The sequence below is a fragment of the Myotis myotis genome, unplaced genomic scaffold, assembly GCF_014108235.1.
Source record: "Myotis myotis isolate mMyoMyo1 unplaced genomic scaffold, mMyoMyo1.p scaffold_m19_p_1, whole genome shotgun sequence".
NCBI lineage: Eukaryota > Metazoa > Chordata > Mammalia > Chiroptera > Vespertilionidae > Myotis > Myotis myotis.
The window spans coordinates 4,930,966-4,945,498 of NW_023416313.1; positions in this window are offsets into that span (position 1 = coordinate 4,930,966).

The following is a 14,533-nucleotide window of genomic DNA, read 5'->3' on the forward strand; positions in this document are numbered from 1 at the left end:
GAAATGTCTCACTTCATACAATAAGCCTAGAAGTTGAGAAGACACCAGGCTGGGAAGGTCAGGGCTCCATCATAACTTAGTTTACTTTTCCCTCTTATGTCTACTTGGTCTTCATGTTTGCTCTCCTCATGGTTATAAAACAGCTGCCAGTTCTGTTATTCTCTAGGAAATCTTCTGTATGTTTCTTAAAGCTGCCATAATAGAGTACCTCAAATTAGAAGGCTTAAAAAAAAACAGAAATTTATTGCCTTGCAGTTTTGGAGGCTACAAGTTTGAAATCAAGGTGTCAGCAGGGTCATACTCCCTCTGAAATCTGTAGGAAAATCCTTGCATCTTCTTTTTTCTAGTGATTTGCCAGAATCTTTGGTATTCCTTGTCTTACTGTCACATTTCTCCAAACCCTGCCTTCATTGTCACATGGTGCTCTCCCTGTGGGTCTCTATCTCTACATGATTGTCTTCCCATGAGGACACCAGCCATATTGAATTAGGGGACAGCTCTACTCCAGTGTGACCTTATCTTAACTAATCACATGCTATTTCCAAACAAGGTCACATTCTAAGGTACTGGGATTAGGAATTCAACATGTTTTTTTTGGAGGGGTAGGGGCCATGATTCAATCCATAACATTTTCCTCTACCGCAGAACATAAATGTTTCCCTGGGGAACAGAAGTGTGGATGGTCTCTATTCTTTCCCATATTTGGGATCATTGGGGTGAGGCATCTGTCAAGAACTATGAAGGATCTGAGATTTTGCTCTACTTGCAAACTAAGAAGTTTGTCTGTTACAGTTTCATGGAAACTTGCAGAAGACACAAAGCTTCTGGGTCAAAGACAATAGATAATGTATTACTCACTACAATATCAGTAGCCAGAGTAATATTATGACACTGGCTTCCTGAATCCCACTTCCCAAAAGGCAACAGAATCAGGAGAAGGAGTTGCCTCGTTTTGTAGTAGGATGTGTTCCAAAAAAGAAACCTTCGGAAGTCCCAATTTTATTGAAAGCAGGCTGCTAGAAAACCAGTTCAATCTTTCCCATAGAAAATATGTTGTCTTTATTATCCTGGCCAGCAGACAAATCCACTCCAGATGGAGACACTGTCTCTATTACAAGTCTGTATATTTATGCAAATATCCTGGAAATGGTAGTCTTGCACAAAAATCCTATTTATGTCTTTGTTCAGATGATGTTCAGAAATGTAAGAAAACCATGGACAATTGTCACCTAACAAGTTAGATCTTTCCCCACTATGATTTTTCTATCATACAGTATTTTTAATTTTAGAAATCTAGTGATCCAATGGCAGGTTTATGTTCTCTAGATCTGTATAGTGCAACCAGTAGGCAGTGATGACTTGATTTTTCTTAGTAACCAGCAAAGTTTTCTCAGGCCCTTGAGATCCAGGTATCTGAATTAAAAATCTACATTTAAAAAACTTTTTGACATGAAAATATGTTTATCAAAATACTGAATTATGATTTTAAAATATACCATGCTTAATATGTGTATCAAAGAACTAATGAGCCATTACAACAGATTCATTAGTCTTTGTATTGGCACATAATTGATGTCTATTGGCTGAATAAATGAATGATGACTAGATTACAACTAAATCTAATTCAGGGTTTTGATTCAGTTTGAACTCTTTCCAGCCAACCTAAAATTTTAGACATTATATCATTTGCATGGCAATTTAATTTAAAATACTTTAGTATAAACAATATAATACATGTACATGTACATGCAAATTAACTCTAATCTGTACCTAGTGGCAGTTAAATTGCTTTAGATGCACTGGCTCAGAAACCAATAGTACATAGTAGCTATTTACAAGTGCTTCAGATATCATTATTAAAATTTAGATGAGGACACATTAATTTGCATAGGAGAGTTAGAAATTTTTTTTTCCCTAGTGAAATGAGTGGTGCTCAAATACAAGGCTGACTGGAGAGGCTTCGGAGCTGCAGTCCCTTGCAAAAGTGAGGGATCAAACCTAGCAAACCAGCTACGTGTCGCCGATAATCTTTAGAATGTCAATATCCAGAGCTCCCTTTGCCATCCCACATACTAGACATCTCTATTGCTTCATGTGACCAGAGAGATGGTGAGATGGTTTAATCCTCTTGCAAATTATTGATGCATTAGCTTTGGAGTGAACATTTAGAAGAATGTGGCCTAAAGTTTGGTTCTGTGTTAACACACTGCATTGCTGTTAAGTTGTTAGGAAAGGAATGTACAGTTTCCACCTCTTCCTAACTCCAGATGGCCACCAATATTTAGCAAGTTAAAATGTTTAGCAATATTTACCTAAAAATCAGGACGATGACTAAATGAACAGTTTGCAGCAACACATCTATTCGCCATCTCTTTCAGCCATTTATATGACAATAGTCAAAGTCTTTCCACATGGCACTAGTTTTGTCTTCACAGGCTTAAGCTGTACTGGATTTTCACAGTCCTCATGGACAAGTTCCTAGAATGTCCTAGCAAGAATGTTCTGCCTACTACCAAGCAACTGAATGAAGCTCCCCTTCCAAGTTCCTCTGTCTGGGTTAGAGCTATTTTTCTCTCACTGATAGTTATGCATTCATTCGTTTGTTAGTTCTCCAAATATTTTTTTAATGTTCTAATAATAAAAATGTGTCAGGTAATGAGTAAAGTGATAAATAAGATCTATGTAAGACAAGTGTGCACAGCACAAATGCAGAAAACAAGAGACAGAGATAGAGACTAAGAGATAAAGGAAAAATCAACCATCAATTTATCTTTTGCCTCATTTCTATTATTTTAGTCAGAAAAAAACAATTTCCTCTTGAAAAAATTATTTCCCTTCTCCCAACCCTGCCCTCATCTAATGTCATCTTAAATTTGTATAACATGCTAAATATGACTAGCCTGCAACTTTAACATGCTTATTTTACCGGTTCCACATCATTTTCCAGTTCAAAAGTATGCATTGTTTGTAGATGAATGCTTTCCTGTGCTCCTTAAATGAAGTGTAATTGTAAAAGTTTCTTAAGATCACATATTGGAAAATACCAGCCATATTCATGTTTTCATTAGGAACCTGAGGCCTAGAGAATTTAGCTTTTTCTTTCATCCAATATAAATTTCTTCTCTGTAATTGCACATTTTCTTCCTAGTGTATTGTTAAGTTCTTATTTAAAAGCTCTCTCTCTCTCTCTCTCTCTCTCTCTCTCTCTCTCTCTCTCTCTCTTTCTTTCACACACACACACACACACACACACACACACACACACACACACTTTGTTAGCCACACCAGGGCAGGGATTGGTCGAAGAAATGGCTCTGTTTCATAGAGCTTAGAATTATCTGAGTCTTTAACTGTGACGCAGTTTATGTCTGAAATAGGATGACAACCAAGGTACTATTTTTACTAAAGCATATGGTCTCCATTCCCACTTCATTATCATTTGAGCTTGAGCTCTTTTTTTTGTTTGTTTTTTAATCCTCACCCAAGGATATTTTTCCATTGATTTTTAGAGAGAGTGAAAAGGAGGGGGAGAGACAGAGAGACAGAGAAATATTTATGTGAGAGAGACGACATATCAATTGGTTGTCTCCCACATGTGCCCCTACCAGGGCTATGGACTGAGCCTGCAACTGAGGCACATGCCCTTGTCTGGAACTGAACCCAGGACTCTTCGGTCTGAGGGCTGGTGCTCTATCCACTGAAACAAACCGGCTAGGGCTGATCTTGATCTCTTTTGAAATATGTTTTCAAAATGTTTCTCACAGGCAATCAGAATATACCATGGATATTATTGCATGTGCTTATATATGTATAGTTTTAGTAGTTTTTAAATAATTATTACATATGTGTAGTGTATAGTTATATATATTTCACTGAAACATGTATTCATATAATAACTGCAACACATACATATATACAAAGATATCAATGGTTTTGAAGTTACATGTTAATCAGCCATGACTATTTTCTTAATATAAATTTCTATAATAAAATCAAGTCAAATAAAAACAAAAACAAAATGAATCATTGATACATATCTCCATAGTTATTAGAATACCTGTTTTCTTGACACTTTGTTTCAATCTATTTTTAAAAAAATCTATGCAGTTTGCTAAGAGAAAGAAATCTTACTTTGTATTGGTTTGATTTACAGGATATTGAATTTCTTTTAGGGCATTACATTTATTTTCTTATGCTCATAGCCTTTTCCCATTTGACTACCTGGGAAGGTATTTATCCATTTAGTTAGTTTTGATAACTATTTAACTTTCATATTCATGTTTTAAGAATAATTTTTTCAGACATGTAGCTTTCAAGTGTGTTCCCAATGTTAGACACATGGCATTGTAAAAAGAAATATGAACTTAGAATGTGATCGGCAGTTCACGACACATGGATTTTGCCAATAAAAGGAAATAACAATATTTTTTTTAATAGTCCAATAACAGTAAGTGTAAAAAAAAAGGAAATCTCCAAAATTCTGTTTACAGTTGAATGATAGTCCAGTTTGGCAATAACATATTGGGAAGTCACTACATTGTATTTGAGAACATATTTTGACTTTTTTTAAATCATCTTAGAAACAATCTGTCCCCTCCCCTGAGCCTCCATTTCTTCAATGTAGAGGATTTGGATTCAGTTACTAGTATCCTTAATGTCTATTTGGCTTTTACTTTCTATTCATCTTTGTTATTTAGCTTTACACAGGATGATCTCACTTTTCCAGGTAGATCCTCAGTCTGTAAAATGTGTCCAACAAGTAGTCATTGAACACTGTGCTGTACACTGTTCTAGGAGTTGGATATAGATTAATAAACAGGCTTTCTCAAAAACCTAATAGGTGAGTCTGTTACTAAGAATCACTTTTAACACTTCAGTGAAATTTCCTACTCCAAACTCATGCTGTGAGGTCCGTTTCTTTCCTACTTACTCTATGAAGCATTTCCTTGATTCTACTTCACTGAAAATTATCTCCCACTTTATGTTCTGTTCTCAGTTTGTTGATAGGTCTCCCTGGTTGGGTGGGTGGAGGGACACTGGGCCATGTATAAAATAAATTACATGCCTTTATCCAAAACTGTGCTGAACCTTCCTTTAGGTCTCCTCTGTCCCTGGCACAGCCTGCTAGCTGATTGCTATCCTATCTTCTCCTGGTCACAGAGCCAGGCCATAGCTTGCCCCTTTCCTTGCATTTAGGTGGGGCCACAAGACAGACTTCACTCTGATGGAAGATGGAAGAAGTGATATGGTGTGTCTAGGTCTGGTCCATGGGAACATCCCACCCATGGCCTTTCCTGTTCTTTTCCATTGAGGCAGCCTTGGAAGGAAGCAGAACTGTCATCATCTCAGCTAGTTTTTCCTGTAGTTTCAAAATACTAAACTTTTTCCTCATTCTAATTTAATCTTCTAATTTATTCATTTTATTGATTGTTGTTAACAGAAGTCAATAACAATCTTTTACATCAAGAAACTCTAAATAGTCTAAATGAGGAGAAAGTCACAAATAATATTAACTATAGCATTAAATGTTCAGCTCACAGTAACTCTGGATTCTGGATTCTGTTCTTTTGAAATTAAGTGCTTATTTCTCTCTCTTTTTATCAATTCATGAGAGTTTTGTCAGGTTGAAATGAGATGTGAGGTTATTCTTTGTAATCAGAGCAGGCATTCAAATGGTAGTCCTTGAATTTGTTTTTATTTACCCATTTCTTTATTCACTGATTTCTTTATTTCTCCCTAACAAGGTACAGTGTAATGTATAGCATGTGTTTCACTATCCTGAGTGACTACCTGCCTGTCTTGTCTCTTAGGAGATACATGGTCTTGAACAAATAGTTGAGATACTTTGGGCCTCAGTCTCCTCAGTCATTTGGAAAGTAGGGCCTCCATTTTCTCCTAAGTGAATGGCGCACCACTTGCTGGACTCTAAAACTGTCCAGAGAATGAGGTGAACTCATGGATCTGAATGCAACTGGAGAACTCTGAACTGCTAAGAAGTGCTTTGCTTTTTAATAGGTGTTTCACAAGTTCATTTCAAAAGAGCATAGGTATATTTCGGGGCAATGTCTTGGCCATACCCTATGACTTGTGGGAGAAAACTTCCCTGACAGAATAAGGCCTTTTCTCAAAAAAAAAAAAAAAAGGAATTTGGAAAATGTTAGGGAGTGCAGAAGTTATCTAGATTTGTTGTTCGTATAATTTGAAATATTGCAAATGCAAAAAACAGTCAGTGTACAGGAAAAGTGTATATGTGTGTGCATGTGCATGTGTGTGTGTTTATGAATACCTAACCAAGAATGTTAGGAAAGAATGAAGTTTGTCCCATTGATGATCATCACATTATGCCTTTCATTGTTCAAATGTTAAGGTCAACTAAGAAATAAAATTTTCTCACCCTTGCATTTTACAGATGTAGAATGAGAACTAGAGCAAGATTGTTTTTCCTTCAAAGCACTTAACATAATATGGTAAAACAGAATTGTGTATATTTCTTTAATGCATGTCTTCCCCATTGGCCTACCTGGACCACTAAGGCAGTGCCCTACTTGTTTTGCCACCAATGTCTCTGTGACTGACCTCTAGAGTTTCCTGGCCTGTAGTAAAAATTTATTCAATTAGTGAGTAGATTCAATCCTCTAATGAAGATCATTAGACTTGAGTCTTACAATAAACAATGTCCTCAAATTTAGATCTTTATTATTGCCTCCAATAAAATCACACCTACAGTAACATAGAAATTTACAGAATTGGAGAAAAAAGTACCTTCTAGAAATTTAAAGTAATATTCTATTTCCTGACCATCCCTGCAATAGTGACTCAGTAAATTATTTTTATAAACCTGATCCTGAGATAACCATCATGGTAATATTAGTAAGTTTCTTTTGTAAAATGAGTCAATATTCCATGGAAGTATTTTTGAGGATTTGTTTCATTAAAATAATCCAAACAAAACAAAACAAAACACAATATGGTTTGGGTCTCTCTCAACTTCAGAGAGATTCTTTAAACGAATAGGTATGAATAGATGAGTGAAGTGACTTGAGCCACGCTTCATATCTGACTCCTAATCCAGATTCTGGATGTCTGGCATGCATTGGCAGGGAATCACAGTGCACAGCTCTTTCTGCATGAGTCACTCCCCCACCCTTCACAACTTGGACAACTTCCTAGTCATTCTGCAGGCCTCGGCGGAGACATAACCTTTTCCAGGAAACCCTCCCAAATGCATCTTTCCTTCATTCTTGCTTATGTGATTGCAAGGGTAGAGACCTATCTGTTTTTTTCATCTCTTTCTCCCAATGTCTAACACAGTGAATAGAGGCAGTGAGATTGTCAACTTGTTGAATTATTTAATTCTGTACAACCTACATAAGCATGCACAGAGCTGGCCATGATAGATGCTTGTTGAAAGTGGTCTATTTTACAACAATTTCTTTATCCTGGGTTCTCTTACGTTTTCCTATACTGCTGCAAGTATAGAAATTGAGAAGAGAGGCAAGCAATCACCCTGGGAGGAGGGTATAATACCACTATACCCTTCCAGGCCAGTGGTATTAGTCTGGACATGGTGGTGAAAGTAGGGAGAAGTTCATCTTACTTCAATGGACTTGCCTGGGCATGAGCTCCATGATTCTACTCTGGGTTATCATTTGGTGTCGCCTGGAACTTTTCTTTGTTCTGTGCTCAGTTTCCTCACTACCTCTTGTGAGGATAGCTGATATCACTCAGACCGAAGTGTGTGGATTGTGACATGGCCACTAGCCTCTTTTTGTTGTCTAAGGGCCTCTCATGGCTTACACGTCTCTTGGTTTCTTACCCAACTCTGCAAATGCACTCATATGTTTAATCAATAGTGCAGTCAGCATTTATTGAGGACCTACTATGTGTTAAGCACTATTCCAACTAGGGCAAGTGAATAGCACTCCTTGCCTTCACAGAGCTTATGTTTTAGTGATTAGTTAAACATAATATTTTGTAAAAATGACTATGATTTATTATTACAATTGATGTGGCATATATTACTGGTGTTATTTACTGCTCCTGTTTTCATTTCAATGATATAATGTCCCAATGTTCATCAGGTAGGGGAGTCTTCTGTTTCAAAATAAAGTGCATCCCTCATCAGCCTCAGGTTGTGAATGAGGATTTGGCTCCACCTCTTGTTGTTGGTTTTATCTCCATGGGTTTGAAAAGGGCATGTTACATGATTCTAGCCAACGACACAAGAAAGAGAGGTCCACCAGGGGGATCTGGGAAGGCTTGCTTTATTCTTAAAATGGGACACAAGCCAAGGATGCTTGTTTTTCCCTATCTAGACATTATCATTGTGTGTGAAATCTGGAACTGGAACATCTGTCCTGGGACAATGAGGGCAAACCTCACTGAAGATATCAGAGCGAAGGAAAGAAAAAATATATGTTCTTGGTGATGACATTGGGATGCTAAATATACTTCCCATGGGGCTGGCTGCCATACTGTCAATTGCTTGTTTTGAAACATATATACTGTTCTCCACTTTTTAGTTCGCTTTCTGTTGCTTACAGATAAAACTGACCTCCTCACAGTCGTGGGTGATAGAACTCTGTTAGTGTTGTGCACAGTAGAGAATCGCAGGGGTCAGGAACCTTTGTCTATGAAGGGCCACATAGTGAATACTTTTGACTTCCTGGATCTTATGGACTCTCACATCTACTCAACTCTGGTGGTATAGATGTAAAGCAACCACAGGTAACATGCAAATGCGCAGCCATGACTGTGTTCCAATAAACTTGATTCACAAAACCAAGGCCTGAACTGGATATGGCCTCAAGACAATAGGTTCCCAACCCTGGTATACTAGTAATAGGAAGCCCATGGATTTTTGGAATTGCACAAAATATGCTTGAAGCATATCTCTGTTATTCTTGCTCTGTTTTATGGCATATATTTAAGCATATGAATGTTATATATTTAGTTATCTACATTATCTGTTTTCCCCACTAGCATGCAAGATCCATAGGGAATGGTTTTGCTTCTCTTATATATTGTTGTATTCCCAGCACTCAAAAGAGTGTTTAATTACTTAATAATTATGTGTGATTGAGATTCTTAATTGCATTGCTATTCCTGCAAGGGGAGAGGTCACCATAGCACCCTAATAGAGACTTTCACGAAAAATTCTCCATTAAAATTAGTTAATTGCAGATGAATGCAATTTCCTTTAGCCTACTGCCACAATTATCAAAGTCTCAAATATCTGTCATCCAGGTATGACTCATATTAATGTAACATAACTTAGCATAACATATAATATATGAATACATAGATACCTTGGAGGGCAGGATCAATTTTGTATTACAAATAGTATCTTCAAACTGTCTGAAATTCAAAAAGTGCTTGCTGAAGCTCAGTTTATTAAATAGTGGATCTATATACTTAATTAACCTAAAAATTAAAAGATGAATTAAAAAGCAATAGACCTTATTTAAGCCCCTTTGTAGGCCCAAAATTCTTATGGGCATTGTAAACCTATCCTAGCCTCCTCCTGAGGAATGCTTGTTCATAGCATTTTACCCAAAGAGACATGGAATCTCAGAGAGGTTGTCATTTACATACAGATTTCAGGAGTGGAACTGGGACCCAGTTACTGGCCTTTCTCTCTAAAGCGTGGGATCTTTGGAGAAGAAATACTTAGTAGTAATTACTAAGCCAACTTTGAAGACCTGGGTTTCAAGGAAGAGCACTCCTAAAAATTGGTTTCTTATGCTTCTCTCCTTGTCCCCCTATTCACTCAGAGGATTCTTAGAATACTTAGCTCCTGACAATCATCTCACCTAAGTTTTGATCAGACCTTTGATAGACCCCAAATGGGAGGCAGAATTGACAAACTTTCATTATTTTTTCAACAAGAGCAAATTAATCAGTTCAAATAAAGTACACATGTTACAAAGAACTCATGGAAAACTTTTGTAAAGTAAAACAAGGTCAATGACTTTCTAAGTACTAATTCTTTGGTTACTGGACAAGTTTCTAATTCCAGCCTTTTGTTGTTGCATTCTGTGGACTAACTTAGAGAATTCAAGAAGTTCTACTTATACCTGGACAATGGGAGGAAACTGACACATAGAGGTGCCCGCTCAGATCTAGCACGGGAGTAAGAGTCCACCCACATGAAGTTGTCCACACTTCCACACTCTTGATTTAGGCTTGTTTACTGAATTATTTATATCCTCTGTATCTTCATCTAAAAAAGAAAAATAATACTTCTTGCCTCTCATAAGTTCCTCCAACCACAGCCTATTTTTCGGCTTTGTTTTGTAGCAAAGGTCTTCAACAAATTTATTTGCCAAATTCATTTTCTCACTTCCTGATCTCTCTTTATCTTGCCACCACTGTTATCTGAAGCTGCTCTTGCAAAGGTCATTAATAATCTCCATCTTGCTGAGGCTCAAGGTCAATTCTCCAACTCTCTTTGCACTCAGCCTCTCAGCAGTGTATGACACACATAACCAGTCGTTCTTTAAATTCTTCTTCACTTGGTTTTCAGAATCCCACACTCTCTTGGTTCTCCTCCTTCAGTGACCCCTTCTCTGGGTCCTTAGCTTGGTTCTCTTTGTCTTTTCTCCTTTGAGACATGAAAGTTGGCCAGCCTCCTTTCAACATAGGCTTTCCTTTGTGGGGGTCTTATCCAATCCATAGCTTTACAGGCCTACTATGTGACAATAACTTGAACTCTGACCCTTTTCATTGGGCTCTAGGTACAACATCCCCCCTTGACATCTATCTAATAAAGCTCTTGACTCATAGATTTCTCCTTCTCCAACTACCTCCTCATCTTGGTAAATACCAACATAATTCACTCATTTTCTCTTCTCTTTTCTTCATATTATACTACCTACCTATTTTCAGGTTTTCTTGGTTCAAAATATAGAGCAAATTTGGGCACCTTTCACCATCCATTTTGCTACTACTCAAGTTCCTCTAATACAAGATGATTCTTCCAGAATCATCTCTTTACATTTTCTCTTGGTTCTGTAAGTTCTCATCACACCAACTTCCACAGAGGTTATAACCTTGCCTTATTCAGAGATCCCACATCCTTATAGACCTTCTTCAACAGCCATTTCAACCCTGCTCCCCCTAAGTGTGGTCTCCTATCACTCTCAGTCACTTTTCTCTGGTTTATTTTTCTTCAAAGCACTTACCTCTGTCTGACATGATATGGATAATTAGTTTGTTTATTTATGTATTTATTTATTTTTTGTTGTCTATTTCTCTGAGTAGAAGACGAAGTTTCCAAAAACAGAAATATCATTTTTACTGGCTTATTTATTCTTTCCTTTTATATATACTTTGTGTAATTGTTTGTACAGCTATTTGGCCAGTGCCTAGAAATGACCTACATTACCCACTCAATAAAGATTAGTTGCATTAACGAAGTTTTTACACTGAGTTCTTGTTTTTGCATATTGCTTCTGAAGTTTCTAAATTGCTCCTTCATATGATTGTCATATAATGGTAATAGTTAACCTTTATTACTTGGTATTGAATGTTGGGCATTGTGCTAAGGATGTTAATCAGCATGATCTTATATGTTGGGTGTACTCTAGATACAAGCGACACTCACCCTGATGAAAGGAAGTGGGAGTGGTGTGACGCAGTAATGTCTCCATCTGGCATTGTTGACACAAGACAGCCCTTTGGAGCCTTCTATGCCAGCCTAGCATTACCATGTCTGCTGTCTCTCCTGAGGAGCTGAGTGATTAGCATATTCTATGCTGTTGCTGGGCCATTGGTTGGCAGCAGGTTGCTGTTGCCTGGCCTGAGCCAGGTGGTCAGATCCGATGCTCTTTTTTCTGCACTGGTCAGGCCCTGGAAGTTCTTCCCAGAGTCTCTCCCTGTATGCAGAGTCAGCCTGCGGAGCTGGGACCCACATTTAGGGATCTATGCTCCATTTGTAGGTAACTTGCCAGCAAGTGCAAATGGCAGCATGGAAGTGATTTCAGACTCTTTGCTAACCTGTGCCCTCAGTGGACAGGTGTTTCACATCCATTGCCTTATTAATCTTATATGAACCTCACATCAGTCTTGAGAATTAGGTATGAGGATTTCTAATTCACCGTGAAAGAAACTGTGCCATGCTCAAGGCCAGAAGTGACAGTGGTGGAAGTCAGTCGTCCCCTCTCATCCCTGGCCTGATTTCTCCCTCCCCTCGACATGCATGCACACACATATGCACAGACTACGTACAAACATTGTTCTAGCCATAATGGCTATTTTTAACTTCTCTTGTCCTGCTTGGATCTGCATCTCTACTTCCTCTCCTGAGAAAGCAGCCTTTCTCTCAAAGTTCGCTTTCTCTGACCCCTTCTCTGATTACAGTCTCTGTTCCAAAGACCCTTGTACTCCCACTATTTTAACTCTATCAGTCAGATCTCTTGGTGTTGTAAAAGACAGAAACCAGACTCCTACTAGTTTAGCCAAAAGGCCCTAGGTTCTCCTGACTTTAGGCATTGCTGGATCCAGAAGCTCAAATGATTGTGCAAAGTTTCCCCTGACTCTCTCCCTGTAACAATGCTTCCCTATGTGTATTGGCTCCGTTATCCAACAGACTCTCCCACAGTGGGAGGAAAGAGGACTACAGTCTTCCTTGTTTCTGCATCTTATGTATACCCCTCGAGGAGTTTTAATAGATCCAGAAGAAAAACAATGTGTATGTGCATAAATCAAAGATATTCTGGTTCCTGCTGTTCATGTATGAACATGAATTCTGGGAGCAGGGCTGGATCAGACCCATCTGAGCCATGAGATGGTAAAGGTTCCAGGAAAGAAAATATATGCCCAGAATACACAGTTATCCCACATTTGTGTTGCTTTTTTCTTGTTTTATGTCTGTCTCCCTAACATTTTCTCTGTTAGTTCTATGAAGGAAAGGACTGGTGCTCTTGCTTACCCCTCTAATGCAAATGCCTAGCACACTGACTGACACGCATTGAAAACTTAATACATATTTCAAAATGAGTCAATTAAAACAATTATGACAATATACCAAGTTGATTGTTCTTAATTACAAAACTCCTGTGTTGTGCTGACATGACACAAACGGGGTCCTCAACTCTCGTGATCCGGCTTGCCAAGCCAGCCCTAAATCTCCTGCTTGCTGGAAAGTTCTCTGATGCCTAATATTAGACCCATTTATTGAGACTTACTTCCATTACCTCTCACGCTGTTTATCTCTCACACTGATTCTATTAACTCCACCCGCCTGCCCAATGGGATTCCTCAGACAGCTACTGTCATTACCTGGACCTGGTGTGTCTATCCTCATCTTGGGATTAGGACAAAAGACAGAACAAAGGCAACAAAGATAATAAAACAAAAACAACAAAAAACAACTAGTATTCTTATAGTTTACAAAGCAGTTTTCTATAACCAATCTTATTTAATATTTACTGTGAATATTGTAATTTTATTACCAGTTTAGAGATAAGCAAAGTGAGAGTAGGCTTTCTTCTTACCAACCCAATCCATGCCTTGGCAGTAATTCTGTCTGTGTTCACAATCAGCCTATGACATTCATAGGGCAGGAAGATTTAGATGAGACTTTAATGATTATAAGAAAGTGTTCTGCCCCTTTTTATAACAACCATCTGTCGAGGAAAATATTGTTTAATTACTTAAGATAATAAAATTGAGAGATAGAGAGGATTAGACAGTTGCCTTAGGTATTGGCCAGATCTCAGCCTTGGCTTTGAATTTTAACTTGCCAGCTGCTCTCCTTGTGTTTCTATGGCTCAAGGTCTATCTCCTCTGAGTCCAGGCCCATCATCCTTCAATAGGCAGCTACCCAGGTCATGATCACTACATTCAGCATGTTTCACAATCTTCTTGTTTCAAGGGTGTGTCCTGGTGACATAAAGGTGACCTCAGATGTAGATGGAGTGTGACTGTGACACTCTCCGGTTTTCTCAAGATGATTTAGCTGGTGGCTCATTGAGAATGAACCATGCTGGTTAGGTGTGTCAGAAGGACTGGTGCCTGTGCCAACAATTTTCACCTTGCCGAAGTTGACACCATGGGTGACCTCTTTGTGGTGAGCAATAGAAATGCATTCCTCAGAATTCCAGTTTCTGGGTAGGGACTAAAGACTAGGTAATGCATCCTCAAGGAAGCTCCCTGATGTAGAAACTCGACAAAGTTTAAGACACTTACTCATAGTCTTGTATTTATTAAGGGCAGAACTGGGTTCTGAACCCGGATCTTTCCAACTCTAGAATCTCTGCTTTTGCCCATACACAATGCACACTAATCTGAGAGCTTTGGGGATATGAAAACCACACATAGAGTCCAGGTTGATTCACTTATTCAATATTCTCATGTTTACTGAAAAACTTTAGTTAGTTGCCTATACTATGTGAAGCCACATATCTTTGGGTGGGGTGGGGTAACAGAGTGAGAAGTACTGCTATTGTTCCTCTCAGAGCAGCCTTAGGACATGTGCAGATATTATTCCCTGTGTTCAAAACAATGTTAGCTATTTTCCTAAGGACCTCAT